The sequence below is a fragment of the Hibiscus syriacus genome, unplaced genomic scaffold (assembly GCF_006381635.1).
Source record: "Hibiscus syriacus cultivar Baekdansim isolate YM2019G1 unplaced genomic scaffold, ASM638163v2 tig00117012_pilon, whole genome shotgun sequence".
Taxonomy (NCBI): domain Eukaryota; kingdom Viridiplantae; phylum Streptophyta; class Magnoliopsida; order Malvales; family Malvaceae; genus Hibiscus; species Hibiscus syriacus.
In genome coordinates, this window is record NW_024063524.1 from 3,263,027 (window position 1) to 3,277,856 (window position 14,830).

Below are 14,830 nucleotides of genomic sequence, written 5' to 3' on the forward strand. Positions count from 1 at the left end.
CTAACATTAACAACCAAGTTATTTGGTTTGGTGTTGGCCGGTAATCTCATTCCCGGTAATGTTTTATTACCAATAGTAAATTTTTTGGGGTATATTACTGGGAATGTCATTACCCCTTCCCTTAGGTATTGTTGGATTATCAACATTTTGGACTAAAATGCCTTTAAATATTTTTTTTCTTCCCAAAAATATCATTCTTCTGTCATTGAATAATAAAAATTATACGAAGGTTAAATTTTAAATTTATCCTTAAACTATTTTAGATTTACAAAAAAGTATATAATTAAAATTTTATATGAAGTTCAGGGATTAAAATAAAATTTTACCCTTTCATTAAACCTTTTTATATTTTCAATTTTGTAAAAAAAGTTAAATAAATTTTATGAATTTAAATTTTTTAAAGAAAATATATAAATATTTTCCAACTTGTTAAAAAAACAAATATATAATAAGGACAATTTGGTCAAATTTATATTTTCAATAATCTTTTATTCCTTTAACCAAACACGGTAATCTTACATTCCGTGAACCAAAAGCACCCTTAGACCCAAGTTCAAATCCCATGAGTTGCAAAATTTTGTGGAGGTATAATTCTGCCATTTTAATTTAATAAAAAATTCATGTGTCACGTGGCAACATATGATTGATTGCTATTAATTTAATAAAAAATAATTATTTATTATTCGTTAATTTTTTAAAAAATTGTTGACGTGACATCACACGTGTATATGCCACGTCAACATTTAGTCTACGTGGATTTGCCACGTCATCATCTACTATGATATGGACATGCCACATCAACATCTCCCTCCACATGTTATTACTGAGTCAGCTTCAGGCGTTAACCGTCATTTGACTAACGATTTTCATCCAACGAGGGTGTTTTTTGACCCAAAATGAAACGTGAGGAGATCAAATGTTACAAAAAAAATATCAGCAAAATTACATATATTGTCAAACATTAAGGGTATTTGTTTGTATTATACCTTTATTTATTTAGATAGTTTTCTTTTTACTAAGATCGAGAAAACAAAAAAAATATTAATATAGATTGTGATTTTTTCTTCGATTCTCATATTGACAAATTAATAAAAGTTTTTCTAAAAGATTAAAACTTAAATGTACATAATACATACCTAGATAGAATTTAGGGATTTAAATTTAGTTTTAAAGTAAATTTATTAAGGAACCTAAAATAAAAATATAATTTAAACTAATATCTATATATATATATTAAAACTATCGGATCGGATCGGATCAGATACTCAATTATTAAAAAATCTCGACCTGGACCCGACCCAACTACGTGGAAAAAAAATGCAATACATGTATCTCAGGTGGGATGATTATTAAAAAATTTCCTCTCAATGCAATAACACTAGTTTATTTGTTTTATATCTCAGGTGGGATTCATTCAGTTATAATCATTTTGACAAATTAAACATATATTCTTATGTTATTGTTTTCACTTTTCAGGCTGTGCACGGTAGTTGCCTATCATTATTTCAGTTTTTTCATCCTCTGCTCTGTTTTTTTTCTCATTCCTTTTTGTAAACAGATCATATGGAGAGGTCTTCGTTAGAAACACTTCTTAGAAAAATTTCCTCGTTTTCAAATTTGTCATCTTTTGAGATCATTAACTCGGAGCCAGTTCGGAAGTACTACCGGAGACCAGAAGAGATGCTAAACTTGTTGAAGGCCATAATTCTTAATGCAATATTTACTTCTGATGAAGCGTTTAGCAAGACATTTGAAGAATTTGGTCTCTTTATAGAAGAATTGCAAGAGCAATTTGAAAGCTGGCAACCCCTTTTGAGTAGAGTTTACTTAGTAAGTTACAACTTATATTTTCTATTTGCTATGCTACTTCACAAATTTTATTTTAGTTATAGCTGGGCCAAGGAGAAAAGTACCTAAACTGACTTTTTTTTGGCTTTGGCATACTCCTCTGATATGATGAAGCTCCGATCAGTTATTCTTGCCAGCATTAGTATTTCCTTTCGCGCGATAACAAATCAGAAATATGTTTTGCCTGTTTAGTCAGACATAGGCTTATCATGTTTCATGCAAGAGTAATTACAAGATTTTGTGGCTTTCGGAATAAATTTAGACCCCACTAAGTCCCAATTCTTGAATTTTTTATCATATTCAGGTGGAGAATTGATTTGATGGGTGTCTTCTAGATGATAATATCATAGAAGAACTGAATTTTCATTTAAGCAACTATTATTCAATATCTTGGAGGCTTGGATAACCGCCTTCTCTTTCCTTATATGTCTAGGTTCTCCAAGTGGAGGCATTAATATCAAAGATTAAGAATTCTAGCTTGGACATATTCAAGTTTTTGAAGTCTTTCAATCAACATCTCCCTTATGAATTGAGTTTAGCGTTTCTTGAGGTAATATACTGCCCAAAATCATTGAAGTTAAAGCTTGTACTTTTTCCTGTGTTTATAAGTCGAGCATAATTATTATATTCTCTGAATGATAATCAAAAGTTTTACTGAGATGAGAAGTCATCTATTGAGGTGAATGTCATCTAACCTATAAAGTTTTAAGATGTGAGAAATAATAGATATGCTGTTAATTCGATTTATGATATTGAAGAATGCTAAATTGGTTTTAAACTCTAAAGAGGTATTGCATTTCAAGAGGTGCGGCAATGTTATGATTGATCGCAGCACTACTTGCAGGAAATTGAGCATGTAGGAGATGAATAAGCATCATATCTCATCAAGGAAACCATAAGATACCAAGCAGATAGTGTTGGACCAAGCTTAGAAGTATTAGTAAGAATTGCTGAGAGCTTAAACTTGAATTCAAACCAGGAGATTCTGCTAGAGGTTGTTGCCCTTGAAAAGTTGAAAGAGAATGCTGAAAAAGCAGATAAAACTGCAGAAGTTGAGTGTATTGATCAACTTATTGCTCTTGTAACTCACATGCATGATCACTTTGTGTTAATAAAAAAATCTCAGACCAGAAGCCCAGTTCTCATACCTTCTGATTTCATCTACCCCCTTTTCCCTAGAGCCAATGACTGATCCGGTTATTGTAGCATCAGGACAAACCTATGAGCGCACTTCCATAAAGAAATGGGTTGATCTTGGCTCATTGTGTGCCCGAAGACACGAAAGAAATTGTCTTATACATATCTTGTACCTAATTACACAATAAAGGCACTAATTGCAAACTGGTGTGAGGTAAACAATGTGAAGTTGCCTGATCTGATGAAGTCCAGTTTGAATCATCCCTATCCGCTTCTTGTGCATGCAAAGTCTGTCTTGCCAAAGGATTCAAATAGTTTTCTAAATTCGAGAAGCAACCATTCAATGTCGCCCAAGTCACAGTCTACTAGTCAATCTGGTAAGAGCTTAATCACATCTAGTGCAGTTCATTAAAAGGGATTCTTCCTATTACATCGTCGATCAGTGATGATTGGATTAAAGCATTCTCCAATTCTTTCATTTCATGATTTATCTTTGAAATAATATATGCAGATTTTTATTGGAGGTTTATTGAGTCTCATTTCCTTTCACTCTTTCTTTTGTTTCTCTACACTTTCTTTCCTTTTCTATATGCTCAATGATGATACTGTCTCTTTGTATTTTCGTTCCTTTCCTTTCTGAATTTGAATAGACATATAGGAGGGTGGCCTTCACATGGAAACAACTGACCCCCCTACCCCCAAAACAAAATCAAGAATGGGAAGACAAAATGATAACCTAAATAAAATCTTGGCTAACATGGTCGATGGATAGTATCATGAACTTTAAGAGGATATTTTTACCTTGAAGTTCCTGACATGCTAGAATTTGTCAAAACCATAATGATTCCAAAAGTTTTTAAAATCTTATACCTTATGAAAATTTTTCCTAAATCTTGTCACCTCTAAGCAGTAACATTATTTTATTTGTTTTATATCTCACATGGGACTAAATATTGATGAATTGATCATATCGTTGGACAAATAAATCATATTTTCATATGTTTCAGGTTGTGTATGGTAGTTACCTATAATTATTTCTGTTTTCCACTCGTTGCTGCTCTTTCTCACTTGTGGTCTTTCTTGATATATTTTTTGAAACAAATTATATGGGGATGCCTTTGTTAGAAACACTTCTTAGAAACATTTCTTATTTTTTCCGATTTGAAGAGGTATCCCCTTTCAGGATGTCAATGGATAGTATCATTAACTTTAAGAGGGTATTTGTTTTATATCTAACATGGGACTAAATCCTAATGAATTGATTATATCTTTTGGACAAATAAATCATATTTTCATATGTTTCATGTTTTGCATGGTAATCACCTATAATTATTTCTGTTTTGCACCCGCTGCTGCTCTTTCTCACTTATGGTCTTTATATATATATATTGAAACATATCACATGAGGATGTCTTTGTTAGAAACACTTATTATAAACATTTCTTTAATTTTCAATTTGTCATCTCTTGAGAATATTAACTCAGAACCAGTTCATAAGTACTACCAGGGAACAGAAGAGATACTAAAGTTGTTGAAGCCCATAATTCTTGAAGAAATATTTGATTCTAAAATTACTTCTGATGAAGTGCTTACCAAGGCATTCGAAGAATTGAGTCTATCTTTACAAAAACTGCGAGAGCAATTTGAAAGCTGGCAACCCCTTTCGAGTAAAGTTTACTTTGTAAGTTATCCATTATATTTTCAGTTTGCTACTTTATTTTTCAATTTTATTGTAGTTGTAGCAAAGAAAAGCACCTAAACTAACCTTTTTGGCATTGGAATACTCCCAATATGGTGAACCTTTGATCAGTTACTCTTGGCAGCATTAGTATTTCCTTTCTTGGTGCTTGTTGTTGATTACTTTTTGTACAATAACTAATCGGACATCAGCCGTATGTTCTGTCCATTTGAGTAAACATAATTTCATCATATTTCTCATATGAGTAATTATTCAAACCTGTAGCTTTCGGGATAAGTTTGTGCCCTATTTCCTGATTCTTGAATATTTGATCATATTCGGGTGAGAATTGCTCTAATGTGTGTATTCGAGATAACAATATCATAGAAGAATTGAATTTTCTTATAAGCAAATATTAGCCAATACCTTGGATATTTGGGTAACCACCTTCTCTTCCATTTTATGTCTAGGTTCTGCAAGTTGAGTCATTAATATCAAAGATTAAGAATTCTAATTAACCATGTTGTTTGATAGTATTGTTTTGTTTTTTTTAATAATTGTGTGGGTAAAAGATAGGGAACATATCTAGAAAAATAATAAAGGGTTCAAGTTGTGTTTTGTATTGTTAGATTTACCTTATTTCAGTTTGATGGAGGCTAAGCATGATAAGCTTTGAAAGGAAGCTTATTGTAACTTCAGTGGGTGTTTTGGTGGTAATATTATGATTGAAGCATGAGGAGAAAAGGAACTAAAGTTACCTGATGGGTTGAAGCAGGCTGAGGAGATCCAAGGCAATGTGGAGTGGCGCAATGTGGAGTGGCCCAACCAGGATGGCCCTGTACCTGTAATAGCCAAAGAGGGTGTGGGGTAATTACTTCTTTGGCTTATTTAATGACGGTGCCTCTCCCTGTAGAGATAGTACCGTTGATGGGTCAGCCGACCATCATACAACGGTCATTGACTGCCCCACAAGTAAGATTGGGTTTGAGGATGTCAAAATGGCTGTTAGAAAGATGGGAAGGGACAAAGCTGTCGGTCCAAATCAAATTCCTATCACTGTGTGGTTGGCCCTAGGAGAAGAGGGAGTAAAGTGGTTGACCAACATCTTTAATATTATTCTAGAGACTGCCAAGATGCCAGAGGAGTGGAGAGAGTCTACGGTGATACCAATCTATAAGAATAAAGGAGATCCCCAACGTTGTGGCAACTACAGATGTATTAAACTACTCAGCCATACCATGAAGCTATGGGAAAGGGTGATAGAGGCTAGGTTGAGACATGTTACTAGGGTTTCGGAAAACCAATTTGGCTTTATGCCAGGCAGGTCTACTACGGAGGCGATTCATCTACTTCAACGGCTTATGGAGAAATATAGGGAAAAAAATAGAGATCTTCACATGGCGTTCATTGACCTTGAGAAGGCGTATGATAGCGTTCCCCGCGATACGATCTGGAAGACATTGGAAACGAGACAGATCCCAACTGCTTATATCCGTGCAATTCGTGATATGTACTGTAGATATACTACCTACGTCAGGACTACAGTTGGCGACACCGAGGCATTCCCGGCGGAAATCAGACTCCACCAAGGGTCAGCTCTTAGCCCTTACATCTTCGCTTTGATTATGGATGACATCTATTGTGCGACACCAGACGGTGTTCCATGGTGTATGCTTTTCGCTGACGACATTGTCTTAGTGGCTGAATCAAAATTGAGCTGAATAGTAGACTGTCTACCTGGAAAACAGCTTTGGAAGAAAAGGACTAAGGATCAATATTGAAAAGACAGAGTATTTATGTTCAAACTTCAGTGGGAACCAAAACGATGAAGACGTAGAAATATGCATAGAAGGACACGTTCTCCCCTCAAAGGATTGTTTAAAGTACCTAGGGTCTATGATACGTAAAGATGGGGTGTAGATGAAGAAGTTTCACACCGTATAAAGGCAGGATGGCTAAAGTGGAGGGCTGCTACTGGAGTTTTGTGTGACAAGAAGGTACCTCTAAAACTTAAGGGAAAATTTTATAGAATGGCAATAAGACCAGCGTTGCTGTATGGATCAGAATATTGGGCTATCAAGAAGGATCACGTAAGGAAGATGGAGGCCGCATAAATGAGAATGCTTCGATGGGTGTGTGGTAGGACTCTATGGGACATGACACCAAACTCTGCTATTAGGATGTCCTTGGGGTGGTGCCTGTATCCAAAAAATTGAGGGAGGGAAGACTACGGTGGTTTGGGCATGTCCAAAGACGACAATCATCGGATGCGGTTAGGAGGGTAGAGTCGATTACAGTCGACGTACCAGAAGGAGAGGTCGACCAAGGCGGAAATGGGAAGACTGCTTGAGATCTGATTTAAAGGATTTAGCCCTTACTGAGGACATGACCTCTGATAGGAAATTATGGCGACTTAAGACCAGGGTAGCCGAGTAGGGCGAGTCACATCCATTGGGTGTATCATCTTTATCTTCTTTTAATGCCTTTGTAGTAATTTCATTACTTATACTTTTTATACGTTTCTGTCATTGGAATTAATGAAGGCCTAGAACTAAGGTAGCGGAGTAGTGTTGCCTTAGTTTTAGGTTTTAACCCATTTGACTTTATCCATTCTTGAAGCCTGCTATCGTTGAATTCCTTGTATACTGTTCTTCATGTTTCCTCTTTATAATTTTGGACGGGTCTTACTTTTCTGTCTATATGCAGATATTTTACGCAGGGTGTATTTGCAGGGATTACTTCCCATTACAGACGTGCATATGAAGACTGCATATGAAGATTGTCCAACTACGTATTTTATTTATTTATTTAAACATGCATTGTATTTTATCTTTATTTTTAATTTTTTGACTGCCGGAGGTCTTCCACGGAAGCTGCTCTTAACCTGGCGTTTGGGGACAGCCTACTACCCTACCTCCCCTTACCCCATTACATATGGGAATAGGGTTTTGTTGTTGTTGTTGTTGTTATTGTTGGAGTCCAGAATGGCTACTAATCAAGGTATGTGGATGAACTGCTTAGAATTTTGACAAGTAGAATAGGAGAGCAAGAGCAGTCTGCTGGAGACCAGTACAATCTCCTAATAGTTCTAAAAATAAGGAAAAAAACCCTGTTTTAGTGACTGTGTGAAGCAAGTCTAGATTTACTTATAAAACGAATGAACCTGGGATATTAAAGAGTAACCTGATGCTTGTTTAGCTATTAAAATAGTTCTAAGCCTATGAATCAAATGGGTGAAAACAGTGAATCTAGGCCTATTATGCTGGGATTGGAAGATGAAAAAAGGGCGTCAGAGGTTCATTTAGTAGTGCAGGAACTATGTGGCATAGACCTAAATAGAACTGCCTTTCTTTGAAGGGGATATCCTAGAGGATGGATTCAGAAATGCCTGAAATATTTTTCTATTTGTAAGTTCTGTTGAGCAGAGAGTAGAAGTAGCTACAATGTATTTGACAGGCAAGGCTGAAATTTGGTTTGATGGGTATATTATGCAAAAGCACCATGTAACATGACATGAGTTTGAAGCTGTTTGTGTCACAGATTTAGTGATAGAACCTTTTCTGATATTGTGGAGGAATTACTAAATTGACTCAAAAAGGGTCTGTTGAGGATATCAATAAAGATTTGAGGAATTACAACCTCATATGTTGTTACAAAACCCCACTTTGACTGAAGAATTTTTTGTCTCATTATTATTAGTGGGCTAAGAGATGATATCAAACATAGGGTCAAGGCTTTGGATCCTAAGAATTTGTCTGAAGCATGTAAACATGCAAAACTTTATGAGTTATCTGTGGAGTTTGAAAATAGAATGTTGAGGCCTATTTTTAAATCCCACCTACCCAAGCCCCATTATTAGTTAAACCTGCTTCTCTGCCAGTTAATTCAAACCTACAGCAGTACAAAACCCAAGGCAAATCTTATTGATTACAGGAGGCAAATAATCTTTGTTTTAAGTGTGGTGATAAATTTATTCTAGGTCATCAATGTAAGAACATACAATTGAATATGATTACTGAAGATTCTGAAAATTCATCTTTGGAAATTTTTCTAATGATTCATAACAGTCTCCGCAAGCAGAAGATGAAACTCTAGAAATTTTATGAATGCGATTACGGCTCTATTGGACATACTACATGATAATTCAAGGTTCTATTCAGGGCAGATCATTGAATATCTTAATTGATAGTGGGAGTACACATAGTTTTTTTGACTCTAAAGTGGGTTGATACTGGCATACAAGTTACTATCCCTTGGCCATCACTGTGGCTAAGACCAACAATTATTTAGTTCTGCTAGATGCAACAGGTGAATGGCAAATGCAAGGACATACTTTTGTACATGATTTCAGATTGCTTAAATTGGGTGGTAGTGATATGGTATTGAGAGTTAATTGGATGAAATTGTTTAGCCCTATATTGATGGATTTCAATAATATGACTTTGAGTTTTGACCATCAAGAAGAAAATATATGTATTCAAGGCCAACAGCCTTCATCAGAATTACAGCAAATTTCTGGGTCTACCTTACTTAAAATGACTTCTTGGGATTCAGATATTATGGGCCACATTGTTTTTTTGACTATGTCAGGGACTTCTCATCCTATTCCTACTTAAATACAACAATTATTGGACATGTACAACACTTTTTTTGCTGAACCAGAAGGATTACCACCTCAGAGGACTCATGATCATGCTATTCCTCTAAAGCCTAATGCTACACCTGTTAATCTGAGACCTACAGGTTTCCTCATAATCAGAAGATGAGGTAGAAAAACAGATTGCCATATGCTTTCTTCTTCTGTTATTCAGCCTAGCAAAAGTCCTTTTGCATCACCCTGCCTTCTTATTAAAAAAATGATGCACTTGGAGATTTTCTCAGAGGACTCATGATCATGCTATTCCTCTAAAGCCTAATGCTACACCTGTTAATCTGAGACCCTACAGGTTTCCTCATAATCAGAAGATTGAGGTAGAAAAACAGATTGCCAGTATGCTTTCTTCTTCTGTTATTCAGCCTAGCAAAAGTCCTTTTGCATCACCCTGCCTTCTTATTAAAAAAATGATGGCACTTGGAGATTTTGTGTGGATTGCAGACATTTAAATATCATGACAATCAAGGGTAAATTCCCTATTCCTATAGTGGAGGATTTATTGGATGAGTTGCATGGGGCAGTCTATTTTTCCAAGATTGATTTGAGGTCTGGTTACTGACAGATTAGAATCAGAGCAGAGGATATTTATAAGACAGCCTTCAAAACACATCAAGGCCATTATGAATTTAAGGTGATGCCTTTTGGCCTTACTAATGCTCATGTTACATTTCAGGCTCTTATGAATGATTTATTTAATTCATTCCTTAGGAAATTTGTTTTGGTCTTCTTTGATGACATTTTGGTTTACAACAGTAGTATGCAGGATCATATGATGCATTTGCAAATGGTTTTGGAAGTTTTAAAAGTTAATAAATTATTTGCAAAATTGTCCAAGTGTTTTTTTGGACAACAGCAGGTGGAGTATTTAGGTCACATAATTTCTGCTGCAGGGGTGTCTACTGACCCTAACAAGGTTGAAGCAATGCCGACTTGGCCAAGACCTAAAACCATTAAATCTTTGAGGGAATTTCTTGGATTGACAGGGTATTACATGAGATTTATCAGACATTATGGTATTATTAGTAGATCTTTAACACAACTCTTAAAGAAGGATGAGTTTCAGTGAAATTCTAATGCTTCCATTGCTTTTGAAGACCTTAAGAGAGCTATGTGTTCTGCTCCAGTTTTAGCATTACTTGATTTCTCTAAGATTTTTTTATCTAGAAACAGATGCAAGTTCTGGGGGTGTTGGGGTTGTTCTTTCATAAGAAGGTAGACCTATTGCTTATATGAGTAAGGCTCTAAGCTCTAGACATTCAACACTGTCTATTTATGAAAGGAAATATCTTGCTATTCTCTTGGTTGTTTCTAAATGGAGGCATTATTTGGAGAGTGGACCCTTTTTTATTAAAACTGATCATGAGCCTTTAAAATTTCTGTTGGAGCAGAAATTGACTACCATTATTTAGAGGAAGGGATTAATAAAGCTACTGGGGTTGGATTATACTATACAATATAGGAAAGGGAAATTAATGTTGTTGTGATGCTTTATCTAGAAGATGGGAAGACCAAGCTCAGTGTTTTACTTTAGGGGTGACTGTTTTAATTCCTACTTGGGTGCAGGAAGTGGAGGACAGTTATCAAGGTGATACTTTAGCTCAGAATTGGATTTCAATTCTGGCTTTGAATCCTACTGTAGACAATAAATGGAAAATTTCTAATGCTGTTCTTAGATACAATGGAAGGGTCTATATTGGAGCTCATGGAAGTCTTAGGTTGAAAATTATTCAAACCTTACATGACTCTCCACAGGGTGGTCATTCAGGAGAACATGCTACTTATTACAGAGTTAGGTCTAATTTTTATTGGCCTAAACTTAAAGATATGGTTGCTGCTTATGTGAGAGGTTGTACAGTTTGTCAACAAACAAAAGTGGAGCATATTTCTAAGCCTGGTCTATTACAACCTTTGCCTGTCCCTAACAAGCTTGGGAGGTCATTACTATGGATTTCATAGAGTGACTACCTACCTCATTTAAGAAGAATTGCATCTTGGTTATAGTGGATAAATTTACAAAGTATAATCATTTTTTGGCCCTATCTCATTCCTACTCAGCAGCTAATGTTGCTAAATTTTATTTAGACAATGTTTACAAGTTAGCAAAATTGAGATTTCAAGAGTGTTTTTTTTATCAAGATGGTGTAACTTTATAGGCTATGATAATAAGGATGTGAAAAAGGTTTTCTTCAGTTTTATGGAACAATATGATTTTGCCAAGGATCAGCTCTTGAGAAATAATTTCGCTCTTAGGATGCACAAGAAAAAGGTATGTACTTTGACCTTACTTTCCTATTTCACCTTTAATTTACCTTCAAACTTTGCAAATGAATTTATTAGTTTTTTCTTAATTCACTTTTTTGCTGGTGGAATTAGTGTTGCAAGAACTGCAGTAATAAGCTGAAAGCTTTCTCCGGTTGCTAAAGGACTTGAAAAGTACGTCAGTGGATACTCAAAGGGAGGCCACCGCTCAACTCAAGTTACATGCCAAGCACAATAATAATAGTAGAAAACTGTGGGGCTATTAGCTTATTAGTTGATTTACTTCATTCAACGGATACAAAGACTCAGGAAAATGCTGTTACAGCAATTTTTAGCTTATCAATCAATGATGACAACAAAATACCTATTGTACATGCAATTGAGCCTCTGATTCATGTGCTTGAGACAGTAAGTCATGAAACTTAAGAGAAGGTATATTGCTTGTGTTCTACTCCCCCCCCCCCCATAGATCACCTCTTTTCTTTTGACTCTAAAAAAAATATATCATAAACCTGATATCCATCGCAGGCACAGGTGCTTCTGAGCTACTTCTGAAACCAACGACCTGGAAATACCGGAAGAGGCTGAAAGTCGGAAAACAACCTCCATTGCCAGCCAAGGAGTCCAGTCTTATATTTGTGGGTGCAATTGATTGTTGGAAAGGGGTTTTCAATCATGCAGTTTGAGGTGGGATGAAAGCAGTGAATAATCTCTTCTCCATTGACTACGTTTTTGACACTTGTAAAGATTCACATCGACTTATCAGAGGCATCTTCCGTCTAGAAGCAATCAAGTTTTGGAATTTAAGCCCAAATATGTTCAAGTTATCAGAATCTTATGCAGGGACTAGGCCCAAATAACGAATCTTTCATCTGATATCTGCTTTTGTTTATTATTCCTTTCCACAGGGGGACTACTCTACAGCGAACATCTGCTACACTCTTTTCTTGACCACGCCCTTGCAATTTCTCCTTTCCTTTCCTTTCCTTTCCTTTTCTAGAATTTCAACTTTCTAACCATCAAACGAATAATTGTCAACGGCATCGCTAACACTTCACCGATCCAAGCCCCAGATGTTAATAGCTTCGAATGCTAGGTTTTCCCCTCTTCTCTGCTCCCTGTTTTAGGGTTTTGGGTTTTGCGATTCATGTGGATTTCAATGCTTAAATTTCTTATTTCCTTTATGATAACCTTGTGTTCTAACTTGTCTTTAGTTGGAAAATTCCTTCTTTCGGGTTTTTTTTAGCTTTTTATGTTCTGCGCTTTGATTACGGGCCATTTACTTAGTCTCTTTCTTTTCAAAATTCAATTTGCTTAGTTAAAATGGTAATGTTGAATTTCATGTGATTTGCAGGTATTTTTTTTAAAATTAAGTTGACGTAATAGTGAATTGAGAAGTCTTTTTGATGATTAGTATAGGCTCTGAATTGGAGCCAAAAAACGAGTCTAATACAATGATGGATATGGTTTCAAATGGTAATGGAAATGGAGCTTGTCCCAAGATTCGAAAGATAAGTTTATGCATTCTGTGAGCATTGTGAGGACCACAACTTTGGTGAGGAAACTCTGAATGGTGTAGGAGAAGGGACGATACCCAAGGAACCGAGGATATGGAGTAACATAACTGAATGTACAAATTCTGACATGGATAGCTTGGCTATTGCTGAACAGGATACCACTGAGAATTCGAGTTCTTTTGGTGGCACGGTATCTGGGCTGAGAATGACTCAGCAATAAGTGATGTTGAAGTTGATTCGGCATTATGCAGTGGGAGTCCATTGGGATCAATGTTTGATGGGTTGTTCCTATTAAGGTACTTTTTTGATAGCTCAAACTATTTTGTTTTGTGTTATTTTATTGATAATTAATGAAATTTTACTTTATGGTTGGGTTCTAAAATTCATCACCATGAATGCACATAAATATATTGACTCTTTTATAGAATTATTCTTTACACTTTTTTGGCTGGCAATTGTAAAAATAAATAAAACTATGTTTCCATTTATGATGTGTATTCCAGTTTGATGTCTAAATACATGTTGCCATTATTCAGTTTGCTTTCTTTCCCTAAATTTTCCAGGAAGAGAAAGTTGACAGATCATTGGAGGAGGTTTATTCGTCCGTTATGTGGCGTGTAATGGTTAGAATTGCAACTTAAGATTTAAATCTCATACATTGAAGTATGATCAACAACTTGCAGAATATGATCAGAGAAAAAAATTGAATATGAAAAACTCACATTTGAGGGCTTAATGTGAAGTCACAACCTTTTCAAATTCAAGAAAGAAAGTAATGAAGAGGAGGAAAGAAAGCGAGTTGAAGATGCTGATTAGCATCTTATATGTCAAATTAGGATTATTTATTATCAACATTCTTCAGCACTCAATTTAAGTACAATTAGGATTATATTATCAACATTCTTCAGCACTTCAGTAAATTATGGAGAGAGCGAGAGAGCAGATATTCTGAAGGCAAAGAGGAGAGGTTCATAGAGGGGGTACTTGGTCTGCGTTCGTTGATTATCTTAGTAGAAGAGTGAACAGAAGAACATTAGGGGAACTTTTTAGTTATCATGGAAAAGTTATTAGGGTGTTTATTCCTTTTATTAACAACAGACCAAAATACAAGGATGTACGTTTGCATTTGTCCATTTTGCTAGCAAGAAGGATCTGTGCAATGCGGTGGAGAAAATGAACAATGTCAGGATCGATGGGAAGATAATTTCTGTTTCAGTAGCTAAATATGACAAGTTAGCTGGGATGAAGAATCGTGAAGGGAATACTGAGGAGGGCTTCAAAAGGGTAGAAAAAGGAGAGTGGAAGGGCAGTCAAATGGCTTCTTCAGTGCAAGTGAATGAGAAAATGGAACGAATGAACAAGTTCAATGATGGAGAACTTTAGACATTGTGGTTGGGGTGAAAAAAGTTCCAGAAGGTCATCAAGTAAACAGTCAAAAGAATACACAGGAAGAGAAAAATCTTTGGATGTCTTTATTCCGATGGAAGAGAGATTATGGTTGAGATCTTCATTACTGGCATTTGCAAAGAGATTTTGAAGTAGAATTTGTGCAGAAAGCATTACGAAATGAGGGCTTCAAGTTAAGGTGATAAGGTGGGGATGTGCGAAGAATGCGTGTCTGGTGGTGTTTCAGTCGGTGGATGAGAGAAGAATTGCAATGGAAGAAAAATGGGAAGCTTTAACGTTCTGGTTTGATATATTGGAGCCGGTGGTAGAAGAGGGGGGTTAGAAGTTCTC